The sequence below is a fragment of the Poecilia mexicana genome, unplaced genomic scaffold (genome assembly GCF_051168715.1).
Source record: "Poecilia mexicana isolate PSO_F unplaced genomic scaffold, ASM5116871v1 scaffold_13, whole genome shotgun sequence".
NCBI classification, from domain to species: domain Eukaryota; kingdom Metazoa; phylum Chordata; class Actinopteri; order Cyprinodontiformes; family Poeciliidae; genus Poecilia; species Poecilia mexicana.
The window spans coordinates 4,363,843-4,376,555 of NW_028263382.1; the positions used below are offsets into that span (position 1 = coordinate 4,363,843).

Here is a 12,713-nt window from a genome sequence, read left to right on the forward strand (position 1 = left end):
GCTGCAGCCCCGGCGGGACTGATGCGCTGCTGCAGCTCTATTCACTGTACCAAGCGCTTGTTTGTGTGACGTCTTTATCTGCTGAAGTCATCAGCTCTGATGTCATACGAACTGCTTCCTTCAGGGAAACAGGAAGAGACCAGCAGACGGACAGACACCATGTTCAGCTCGAGGCTCCTGCTTCTCACACATACACTGGTGAACATAGAAGATTCCAAATATTTCAAATAACTACTGGATGAATCCCAGAGAAGCTGGAAACAAAAACCTGGAAACATATTTTACATAGAAATAAAAGTTTGTGTTGAGGGAACGCCTCAGCATCTCCTGATAAACCCAGGAGGATTTTACAGAAACTGAGTTCAGATGCTGCAGCTCAGATGGAACATGGGTCAGAACAGAACCACAGTTCTGCTCTCACTGGACCGAACTGTCCAGTCAGCAACAGAACCTGGTCTGAACTACGGTGTTCCACAAGGCTCAACATTAAACCCTTCTCTTCTTAATATTGTTGGATGGTGATCTGATGACGCACAGCTGGACAGAACCAGAACCAGCAGAACCAGGTCTGGGTTACATTTGGACCAGTCATCAGATTTGCCTGCAGCTGAAATCTGGACCCTCGTTTCATTTTGTAAGGTTGGAACGAAGCAGAGAAGCTGAACATGTGGATTGGACCGACGGTTCCACCGAACCTCATGGATTCTCTGTGCTAACCAATGACGTGCGGTCAGGGGAGGCATCATCATGGAAAAATAATAATAAAACCATTTATATTGCTATTTTCACCCTGTGGTTTGTACTATAAAGTACCTATTTTTTTACTTGGCTTAACCAATTCTGATAATTTTTCTTCAAAATCACTGGATTTTCCCATTTTCCCATTCAAATGCTCAGAAGCGAAGCCGGTGAGGCAGCAGGAAGCTGAGCCTCACCTGGACTGATCAACCTCTGGCTAACTGCACTGGCTGCCGTTCTATGAGAGCAGCTCCTCCTGTCTGTACGCCGGCAATGAAATGGCTAAGAAACATTTAATATATGGACTGATTTTCCATAATTTAGCTTATGTTTATAATGTACAGTGTCTTTGGTCACCAGCTGTGTGTGTATCGTGTTTTGTGTGAGGAGGATCGATCAGAAACGGCAGAAAACAGACTCCATGTGAGGCAGGCAGTTCTCTTGGCTCATCACAGGGGGCGCTCATGATCCCAGATATGGTGACTGTACAACTGCAGAGTAAGACACAGTGAGCTAGCCATGGAGCTAGCCACACAGTAAATAAGTAAACTACAGCGATATATTTGTTTTCTCCTCTCTTCAGACGTCAACATGAAAGTCTACATTTCTACACTTTAACAGTTTTCTAAAGTGGGTTTTCAGTTGAAGCAGGAGATAATAACTAAAGGAAGACCAACACCGGAGCTGAAGGTTTTGCTTCGAGAGTTTGATGATTCTCAAACGGAGTAGAAAAGACATGAGGATAGACTTGGCTTTGGATGAACGGAGATTTTATGCAGAATTAGCGGTGCATGGATTTCATGGATACATAAAGGTAAGACAGCAATAAGATGTTTTTGTGGGCTACAGTTTATGTCTAAGTATTTCAGTAAAGTAGAGGAGCTAATCTGCCTAAAACGTACAACAACAGACTGAATGTTCTGTTCTGTGTGCAAATTTCTTGATTTCTTGAATGTTTTTTGGTGTTAAATCCTAAAACATGAAGTGGCATTGTTGTCAGTTGCTATGGCAACGAGTCTGCATAGCGTGGAGAATACCTGTTTCCCTTCGCTGTGGATCATGGCACGAAATTAATACCTACATTTCTAAGTTTCACTGAGTTAACGCGGCTATGGATGACATGTAAAATATGAGTCTTTTTACCCCCCAGTGTTGTTTGCCTGCGCGAAATTTCCGTAGGTCCAATAAGATGGATGGTGTCCAAGTTGTAAATCGGTGTTCTAACACAAACGGACCTCACTGCCTGGTTTTACTGCGGCTCGGCGTGTCGCTCCGCTGCTTTGTCCCAGCGATAAGGAGACATTTTCCTCCAGAAGACAGAGATGCTGTCAGTGGGTGGTGGAACATCAGGCTGGACCAGATTGGCCCGCGGCGCCCGTGTCAACATGGCGGCCATGATGGACGAGGGGCGAGAGGAGAGGAGCTAAGAGGGAACTAATAGGTGATCCTCCCGTCGCCAGCACAGGTTTAACTGAACACACATTCACACACACACACACACACACACACACCTTGGCTTCAGGAGCAGTTCCTCTCAGCAGGGAGCCCACTGAGCCGTTAGCGGTTAGCCGGTTCACCGCGGTTCGTGTCTGTTGGTGGATTGTTGGAGACGAGCTCAGCTTTTATTCCCCAGAAGTTAAAAGGTTACTAACATCTGCGCAGCGAGATGTGTGTGTGTGTGTGTGTGTGTGTAGCAAAGATAGAGAAACGTCCCACAGAGTGCCACTCTCAGATAAACGACCCCTGACCCTTCACAGGCTCCTCTCAGCAGCTGTAACGTGACCTCACTTCCTGTCAGGCTTCTGTAGTTTATTGGGATTTTAAATCTGTGCATCGCGGTTCTGTTCTCTGCTTCTGTGGTTCTTCTCACGTTAAGTGGTTTGGGTTGAATCCAGCAGGTTCTGGTCTGAAGGTCCAGGTTGATCCATGATCCTTAATTCCTAATTTAGTTGCTCATCTCTCTGCTGACAATGAAAAACCGTGGATTCCGTTGAAAATGTAAACCAACAGCAGTTTTATTTAGCAGCTTCTGCTTCAGCTCCCGCCATGGAGAGCAGAAGATGATCCATGCCAGGCAAAGAAAAGGTTTTCCTGAAGGCCTGAGACCGTCATCAGGCAGGGAGGAGAATTCACCACCTTGATCAGAACAAAGGCTTCTAATGACCAACACAGGTAGTCGATGGCTGTACATCAAAACGTGCTTTCTAGACTACGGTCGTCCAGCATAAACGGCACACAACAAACAAGCGGGAGGTAATCAACAAACTGAAAACAGCTGATGGTAATCAGGGGAAAATCTGATGAAAACAAAAAGTAAACAGGAAAAACTAGCTGATCGTAAACGGATCACGACAGAGACGTCTGCTGGGTTCCTTCAGACTGGTTTGGTTTCATCTTGTCTCAGCATTCTGCTGTTGTTGGCTCTGAGGTGTCGGCCATGTTGAAGGTTCAGCTGCCGAGTCTGGACTGGATCCCTTCATCCCAGCTGCCAGAACCGGCCTTTTGTTTCCAGTCTGCCTCTTGTTTCTGGGTGATGTGAGCCGACAGCTTCAGCAGAGCGTGATGCTGCGATACGTTCGTCTTCCTCAGAGCTCTTTGAATTTCAGAGCGAGTGATGAAATCCTGACTCAACGCGGTTCCAGCAGCTTTGCTAACTACGTCTATGAAGAGAAAATAAAGTTTGCTGACTCTGCTGGGCAGAACCGCTTTCAAAGACAGAATCCTCTGGAGCTCAGATCTGACTTTTCCTCCATTGGAAAACAAACAAAGGCTCCACTGGCAGATCTGCATCAGACATTTAATCCCTTTATTGTTTAATGTTAATTAAAGAACCAGAAATATCAATTATTGGCCAAAAACAAGGAGTAATCAACTGTACAACAATAGGAAACAGTTCAGAAGAACCAGCCGCAGCAGGTTCTTCTGTTGCTCTGTGTATGTGTGTGTGCGTGTGTGTGTGTCCAGCTGAGATTTGAATAAATAATAAATAAATAAAAAAATAAATAAAAACCCTCCATGAAGTCGTCACAGCAGCAACGAACTCCAAGGTTCTTCTGTTGCTCTAACCTTTAAGGTTGCAGCAGGTTTTCCATGAATTCCTGTGGACTGCGGTGGGTCCAGAGTTGGACGGAGGGTCAGTTAAACCACAGCAGAGAAGAAAATTGTTATCCGGTCAGTGAAGTCCAGTTCTGCTGACCCAGAGCCAGAAGCTTCTTTCCTGCTGCCTGGCTGACACACACTGGAGATGCAACCAGAAAGATCAAACATCTTCATCTGCTGCAGGTCCAAAAGGTTCTGCTGACCAACCCCAGCAGCAGACGTCCTTCATAGCTTCACTGCTCCTATCAGAGTCTGGGGTAAAGCAGTAGCTGTTGACCTTTGACCTCCAGCCGTAGGAACAACCCAGATTTCCCCTGAATAGAAGTTGATGCTTAAAACCAAGGACTGTTTCAGAACCGGCACAGCAAATCCAGGAGGCCCAGATGAACTCTGAGATTTGATTTCAACACTTTTAAAGTGTCTATATGGGTCCACAGCAGAAAGTGTTAATTTAACTCTTTTTGGAGAGTTGGTACCTTAACTCTAATTAAGTGTCAGATATCAAATCTGCTGGAGTTAATTTTACACTTACTGACACTAATTCAGAGTTAGATCTTATTAACTCTCTCAGAGTACTTCTTTAACTTCTTAAGAGTTATTTGTAATTAATATTAAATAGGTACTTTGTTGTGTTGAACTTTTAAAAATTATTTGGAAAATAAACATTTAATAAAGAGCCAATGATTTTCTCAAATGCATTTATTTCAAAATGTGCACCATAATTACGAAACATATTACAACGTGGAATAATGTGCATGTTTCACATGTCGCTTTTATTCACATGTCGCTTTTATTCACATGTCGCTTTTATTCACATGTCGCTTTTATTCACATGTCGCTTTTTAAAAGGTCTAACATATCAGCTGGGCAATACAAAATGCAGTATGCTTAATACATTTTTCTTCAATACAATATGCATGAAATTGTTCAAAGTACAAGGTGGAGAAAGTAAAGCCTGTATCAATGCCTGCAGTTCATGTAATATGATGGAGTACATTTTGTTTTAACAGGTAGATTGACAGATATTACAGTACATAACAGACCAACCTGATATTCAGATCCATCATTTCTTATCCAGTTTCTGTTTCTGTTGATCAGAGAAAGTTCCTCTCTGCACTCCACCAGAGAGATGTCCATCACTAACAGATTGTCTTCAGGTTGTTGGGCTGTTCGTCTCTGAGTACGACAAACAGTGTCGGACTCTGGATCATAACAAACAAAAACCAGAACAATGAGGAACGGACCGAAGGAATACATTTTTACTACAACTCTAACAACAAGCCTCCATTACAGAAATGTGGAGTTTCAGAGATATTAACACTTAAATAATCATTTTTGGAGCTTGAATCTTCGAAGAATCCATGGAGGGATCAGGAGGGGGAGGTTAGGCTGGAGATTCATCCTCAACCAAACTGGTTCTAATATATATAAAAAGGCAATAAAAGGATTAAAACAAGCTGCAAAACGTAGATAAGAACAGCAGGAATAATGCTCTCAACGTGAAAAACCCTTTTACATTTGTTCAAAGGAAAAAAATCAATCAGAAAGGTTGATAAATCTGACCAATATGCATGTAAACGTTCAACATCACGAAAAAACATCTCCAGATTATTACGGATCTGTTCAAGTTAGCCAATAATTTGATTAAATCTTCACCGACTCGATATTTTTCCAACAAATACTCCGCTAACAGTCGGCATGCTAAGCTAAATATGCTAACTAACACCGAACCGTCTGTCATACAGGCTGAGCTCAACTCAAAATAAGTTATAAACCATCTCAGAAAAAAGTAACTTACCAAGCGCAGTGAATAACTCAGACATGTGGAGAGTAAAAGTCCTGAAATGACTTGGCTTCTGTCGCTCCGGTGGGAACCTGTGATTCTGGGTGGAGGCAGTGAATGAACTCCTTCAGTTTAGAGCCGCTGGTGGAGTTCAGAGTTCAGAGGTCAAAAGTTACTGATTCCATTTTAACACCTCTAGATTTGACAGGAAACACTTTAACACTGGATTTTAACTACTAATAATATACACCCCAGACTTACAGAAACAGAAAGTGACTCTATTAGAGTAAAATTAACTCTGTTTTTACACAAAGTCTACCAACACCAAAACATTTAACACTTTTGAATTTGCTGTGTGGTACCAACCCGATGCAGTCCAGACCCAAACCTTCTGGCCCGGTTCCGTTCATGACAGCAGGGCTTCATGGCTGCTGGCTCCAGTCCAGAACCATCAGAACCGCCTCAGAGGAAGCTTTAGGTTCTGCTTTGTTGAAGCAACAGAAGGAAGTTGAAGAGCGCCGGCACCGAAAGAGGCCAGGGATCCTTCAGGTTCTGACCGGGTTCTGACTGGACTGAAAACCTGAGAGCGTTTTGATTATCTCTCCACTCAGCGACTCGGCGCTCTGCATGCATATTCCTTCTTCTTTTCCATAATTCATGAGTTGCTTAAATTACATCCAGATTTCCATGCATCCGGCTCTTGAATGAAGCAGCTCTTAAACTTTGAAGCTCAGAGCGAATCGGATCCTGGTGGTTCTGGTGGCCTGGCATGGCCACCGTGTTCATCTTGCTGCTTTCTGCAGAGCATTTATTATATCAGCTATCATTAATCATGATAGATTTATGATCATAATAATGTTCATTTCTTGTTGTAACTGAAAATGAATGTTTAAAATCCCCCAAACTGTTGGAAATGAATCAATGAATATGATGAATAAGTGATTAATGGCGTCACTGTGAGCATCTAGTGATGCTAAGATCCTGTGACTGTCGTCCTAAAGAAGCAGCTCAGTGATTCGGAGGAATCATGTCTGGCTGGGAGGCACCGGGGGGCGCGGGGCAGCAGGGGGCAGTGGAGGGCAGGGGGGGGGCAGCAGGGGGCAGTGGAGGGCAGGGGGGGGCAGCAGGGGGCAGTGGAGGGCAGAGGGGGGCAGCAGGGGGCAGTGGAGGGCAGTGGGGGGCACATGATGCCCCCCACTGCCCCCTGCACTCTAGCGCCCCTCTGTGGTTCCCAGTTCCCCTCCCAGTTTTACACCTTGTAGGGTCAGCTGTGTAAACAGGAAGTGACATTAAGCCCCGCCTCCATCAGAACCAGAACCAGGTGGTTCTGCTGCGACCTGGACTGGCCTGGCTGTGAGTGGTTCTGGTCGGTCTCTGAAGCTGCTCTTTGTATTTCTCAGTTTCTCCTTTGTGGTTTGTTATTCTATGTCTCTTGCTTTAACTAGGTCAGCGCTGCTGTTCCTGTTTGGGTTTCATTATTGCTGTTTTCTCTGCTATTTGGGTCGTGCATCACTGCTGGATGTGTTCTGGTTCCTCCTGGTTCTGATCAGCCATCAGTAATCTGAAATCCACTGGTTCTGTCCTTTGTTGGATCTTCCTGTGATGGGCAGGAAAAACCCTTCATGGTTCTTAATTTGCCTTTTTGTCAAAAAATCCCCATCCTGACACTATTTGTGCTGACTGCGCTTTGACCTGGTTCTGACCCAACCTGCTGCTGCCAGGAGTTCTGGAGGCGACTTTGGGTTTTACTGTGAACTGATCTTTAGCTCAATGGATCAGGATAATTCTGGAAGAAAAGCTGTCAAACACCTGAGGCCCCTTCCAGCACCCTGATGGTTAGAATGGCCTAGTCAAAGTCCAGATGTTATGCTCATGGAGGTAGTCTGAGCTTTTAGCAGAGAAGGATGTGAAACATGTTCATTCTGTAGATGCTGACTGCAGACGCCCGCCACACTTTTCAGATGTTCATCATTGCTGACTGCAGATCTGTCCTCATCTCCCGTGGAGGAGCTGATCCCTCCTCCCGGACAGATGGAGCTGGATGGGTGTGTCCTTCCCTCCGCCGCCCGCAGCCGCCTCCATCCGGCGGGAACAGCGCAGGATTCCGGGCTCAGATTCTAACTTTGGATGTCCGTGGAAAAGCCCGCGTGGGAGGAAGGCTGGATGTTCCTGCGTGGATGGTGGAGTGATGGGAGAGTGACGCCGCGGAGCTCGGAGCCGGATCATCCCGGGCTGTGACGGCGCGGCGGCTCCGCCGAGCCGGGGCTGCATCTCTGGCTGCGGGAGAAAGTTGCTGCAGCGAGCTGCATCTGCTGCATTTGCTGCAGAGCGGAGCGGATTAACGGGGACCGGATCCGAAAAGCTGCGGAGCAGAAAACGGAGCGGGGAGCCGGACACCGCCCGAACTGCCCGAACCGGAGGAACAGGAGGAGCCGCTTCCCGTCCCTGTGGAGCGGCGCGCACGGAACCAGGACCGGAATCCTGCGGAGCTCCTGGTCCTGCTTCTGGTTCAGGTTCTGGTTCTGGGTTTGTCTTCACAGCGGGCCGGTGGGTCTGCAGGAGCCTCAGCAGGGAGACGCGGAGAGCGGCTCGGCTCAAGGACACTGTCCGGGATTCAGCTGCGGGAGCCCGGCTCCACCGCCGTGGATCTGTCCGTGGATCTGTCCCCGGGGACTCGGTGAGGCGGCGTTTCCACGCGTGGAGCGGCTCTGAGGAGGAGGGGAGGGGGGGCTAACTGGGAAGAGCTGTTTGGAATTTTCCACGCATTCTTTTGTCCGTGGATCAGTGGGAAAGCCTTCCTCTGACCTGAACAGCTGCACCTGATCTCCCGGGTTCCTTTCTTATCAGTGCACGTCACACACGCACGCGCTTCTGCCTTTTCATCCCCAGAACATCAGCCGAGGAATCTGTCCTCTGTGGACGTGGGGGAGGGGGGGGGGGGAGTTGGAAAAGCTGCTGATCTGCGGGGGCGCCGGCTTGTCATTCAGCTCCCATCAGTTCATCCAGGAGGAAGAGGAGGAGGAAGAGGAGCTGGACATCCATGACGGTGAGGCTGTTATTAATGCATTGTGTGTGTGTGTGTGTGTGTGTGTGTGTGTGTGTGTGTGTGTGTGTGTGTTTTATTTTGGTTCCCAGGAAATGAATCATTGTAATCTGATGAGGCTGAGGAGCCTTCACCCGCTCAGGACTGGGCTGCTCGGTCTGCGCATGCGCAGCTTCTCTGGGTCCAAATGGTTCTGGTCAGATCCGCAGCGGTTCGGCTGACTGACATCTCTTCACTGGTTCTGTGTTCTGATTGGTTGTAGTGGAGGTGTAGTAGTCATGAGGGAATGTGTCCGCAGTGCGTGTGCGCGTGCACGCAGCCGTCCGTTCGCGCGCAGCAGCAGGAGGAAGAGGAGGAGATGATGAAGAGCAAAATGAAAGCTTTCATCCCGTGTTAAAAATAAAAATCACAAACAGATTAAAAATGTTCAGAAAAGGCAAAACAAAAACAAACATCGTTAGAGGACCGACCGGATGCTACGTCACTGCAGGCCGCTGCCCGCCAGCTGCACACCGACCATCTGATCCGGATTCAGGTTCAGACTCTGCCGGTCACAGAGGAAGAAGGTCTGGTTAGTCAGCCGACAGATTCATAACTATCTACAATAAAGATGAAATTTCTTGTTTTCTTGATTTTTGCAGCTTCTAGAAAACAATTTCTAAATAAATCCAGAAGCAAACAGGAAGAAATGACAGAAAATTCTCCTTTCAAAGGGATCAGATTCTAGATTAGGACTTTCAGTTGTTAACATGACAGACTGTGCATTTCTCTCTCCCTCCTCCTGCTCCCTACACACACACACACACACACACAGAAATCCCCTCAGACACACACTGCCTCATCAGCTCTAATCTCAGAAACCCATCTGGGAGGATATTTCTCCTCGGTAATAAATGTCCTGCTTCCACTGCTGGTTCTGTTCGGCACCACAGGACAGAAGCTTTACAGCTTCATTACATCTGGATGAAACGCAGACCTGCTTCGGACATGAACGACGTGAATAGCTGAACTTCCATCACAGCAACAATGAATTTAAAAACATTTTCATGAATATTTCTCCTCCAAGTTTCTCCTGATCTGCAGATCTTGTGTTTGTAGCTCTATGATTCTCCAGAAGCAGAAAGTTTCTGTTCACCAGGCTGATGGAGTCGGTGCTTCAGGCAGAATCAGCTCTGCTTCCATGTTGAGCTCAGGTGTGTGTGTGTGCGTTTGTTTGTAATACCTTGTGGGGACGATTTTCCTGACATATACTACGTTGTGGGGACCGGAGCCTGGTCCCCACGAGGGGAAACCCTGTTTTTGGGTCAGGGGTCAGAGTTAGGGCTAAGGTATGAATTGAGTTTTGGTTAGGGTTAGGAAAAGGGTAAAGGTCAGGTTTAGGCTGTAGAAATGAATGGAAGTCAATGGAAAGTCCCCACAAAGATAGCAAAACAAACATGTGTGTGTGTGACTGCAGGTTGGTGGATCTGGTTCTGATCGTGTAGAAAGTCAGTTGGAAACTGAGCTTCCTGTCTCTAAGAAGAATTAATCTGATGTTTAATCTCCCACATGGAGTTCAACCCCACCCCTCCACCCCTCCATCCCTCCTCTCCTCCACCCCTCCATCCCTCCACCCCTCCTCTCCTCCTCTCCTCCACCCCTCCTCTCCTCCACCCCTCCATCCCTCCTCTCCTCCACCCCTCCATCCCTCCATCCCTCCACCCCTCCATCCCTCCTCTCCTCCACCCCTCCACCCCTCCTCTCCTCCACCCCTCCACCCCTCCTCTCCTCCACCCCTCCAGTCCATCTGTCCATCCAGGCTCCGCCCCCTGACCCCGCCTGACCTCACTAAGTATGGCTGCTCTCTCTGAGCCGATTCTTTGCTGCATTGTTCTTAGCAAAGATAAATGAGTTCAAACTGTGACCAGAACCAAACCCGGCTGGTAATCGGAACCAAAGTCCAGATTCAGATTCAGAATGATTCATGTGGCCGTTGGTGTTACATCAAGAATAAAGACAAAGGATCAAAGAGCAAACGAACCTACTTGCTGCTGGTTGCTGCAGGAGCCGCGCCCCTTCCTGTCACAAGGGGTGTTGTCTCCAGAACCTGTTGGTTCCGGTTGGACCTGATTGGACCCGGTTCTGATGGAGCTGCAGTGACATAACGGCTTAAAGCGGCAGCAGAAATTCTCTGTTTCACTTCAATAAAAGCTGCTTTAGAATGATGGAGGTCATTCTAGACTCACATTCTAGACCACAGGTGTAAACCGCTGCCACCTGAACAGGCTCTGGAGATCTGGAGGAGGAAATGAAGCCGTTTCATTCCAGTGTTTTGTCCCTGTGGCACATCTAAAACCTGCTGGGCAGCAGAGGACTGGAGTCTGACACCCTGATCTAGATGGACTGTGATTTACCAAAGCAGCTGCTGATCCCGTCGTTCTGCTCTTCCTCCCAGCAAACAGCCACAAGAATCCAGAATAATTTGTGGATTATCCAGTCTTGATGTTCAGCTGAGTGAGTTTCTAAGAGCAGCTGCCTGGTTGTGCAGCCTGTTCTGCCCCAGCCTGTGGCAGCTTCAGGGGCAATAAGGGGCGGGGCACCCCCCACCCTGGAGAAGCTTCTGCTTCAGTAAAACATGAAATATGTTGGTGCAGCGAGTTTCTCTTTACACAACGGTTGTTCCCAGTGTTCCTTATTGCCATCATGTCCCATCAGTGGGTTGGTCTTCGTCATCATGAGGCTCTCAGGTTGATTTATTATTAGGAAGAGGAGGAGAGGATGAAGAGCATCAGAAACTCGTCTGCTGGAGGATCCCAGGAGACGATGGAGAGAAACTTCACCACAGAGAAACAGAAGTTGTTCAATGGGCTGATCACACACACAGTCGTGTTTTCATCACTTGCAGGGACTTCACATTGACATCCATTAATTTCTACAGCCTAACCCTAACCCTTTACGCTAATCATCACAGACCCAACCACTAACCCCAAAACAGCAATTTCCCTCATGGGGACCAAGAAGGAGCAAGGAGCAATGGTCCCCATAACCCCACATTGTAGACAGAAGTAGGTTCCCTTAAGGATATGAAAACCTGAAACACACACTAACACACACACTAACACACACATCCTATTCTGCAAGATCTGAATGTCATGTTTGCTATAATGAACCTTGTGTGTGTGTGTGTGTGTGTGTGTGTGTGTGTGTGTGTGTGTGTGTGTGTGTGTGTGTGTGTGTGTGTGTGCTAGTCCGGGTCATTAAACGGTGCCATCAGAGCCAATCTGACAGCAACGATTCCTCCGGAGTTACAGAATGGAGATGTTTAGGAAAGCCCTTCCTCTTCCTCCTCTTCCTCGTCCTGTTGGTCTCCATGGTGACGAGTCGATGTATCAGACCGGCTTCATGGTGGCTTTATTGGACTCTGTTGTCCAACCTGAGGGACAGCTGCTGGTCATAATGTTGTGCTCGTTGCATTGAGTTTCCGTCCAGCCGTTTATTTCAGATTCTGGACGATTTAAACCTGCTGACTGTTGGGTTAAATGTTTCCCACAATGCTTCAGGACAGACAGGCTCTGATGGTGCTGCGTTCAAATGCAGCTCCGATATTCTGGTGATTATCAGGCATCGACAGACAGGCCTAGATAATGGGCGTGGCCTTGGCGGTGGGCGTGGCCTTGGCAGCGGGTGTGGCCTTGGCGGTGGGCGTGGCCTTGGCAGCGGGTGTGGCCTTGGTGGTGGGCGTGGCCTTGGTGGTGGGCGTGGCCTTGGTACTGGTCAGTTTATTTACGGTTCAGTGAGGGAGTGAATACTTTCGTCATGACTTTATCAACCTGTTTGATAAAAACATTCTTTATTTTTATTGCAGTTATTTTGGTATAAATGTCTGAACTATTTCAGTTACCAGACAAGGAGCCATTTAACGGTGCTAAACTCTGAACTCTTGACCTGCTCTGGACTCTTTGCTCTGGACTCTTTGCTCTGGACTCTTTGCTCTGGACTCTTTGCTCTGGACTCTTTGCTCTGGACTCTTTGCTCTGGACTCTTTCTGTTTTCTGTGTTTGTGCAGCAAAT

General features: G+C 47.4%; 1 protein-coding gene across 1 annotated transcript in view; it reads left to right on the forward strand.

Moving 5' to 3' along the window:
- The first annotated feature begins 7,538 nt into the window (after positions 1–7,538).
- LOC106905976 (leucine-rich repeat and fibronectin type III domain-containing protein 1-like protein) overlaps positions 7,539–12,713 on the forward strand; it is a 91,103-nt gene continuing 85,928 nt past the window's right edge. Inside the window, exon 1 of the mRNA XM_088011493.1 lies at positions 7,539–8,666. The gene's annotated coding sequence lies outside the window, so the exon portion shown is untranslated. The remainder of the gene's footprint in view (positions 8,667–12,713) is intronic.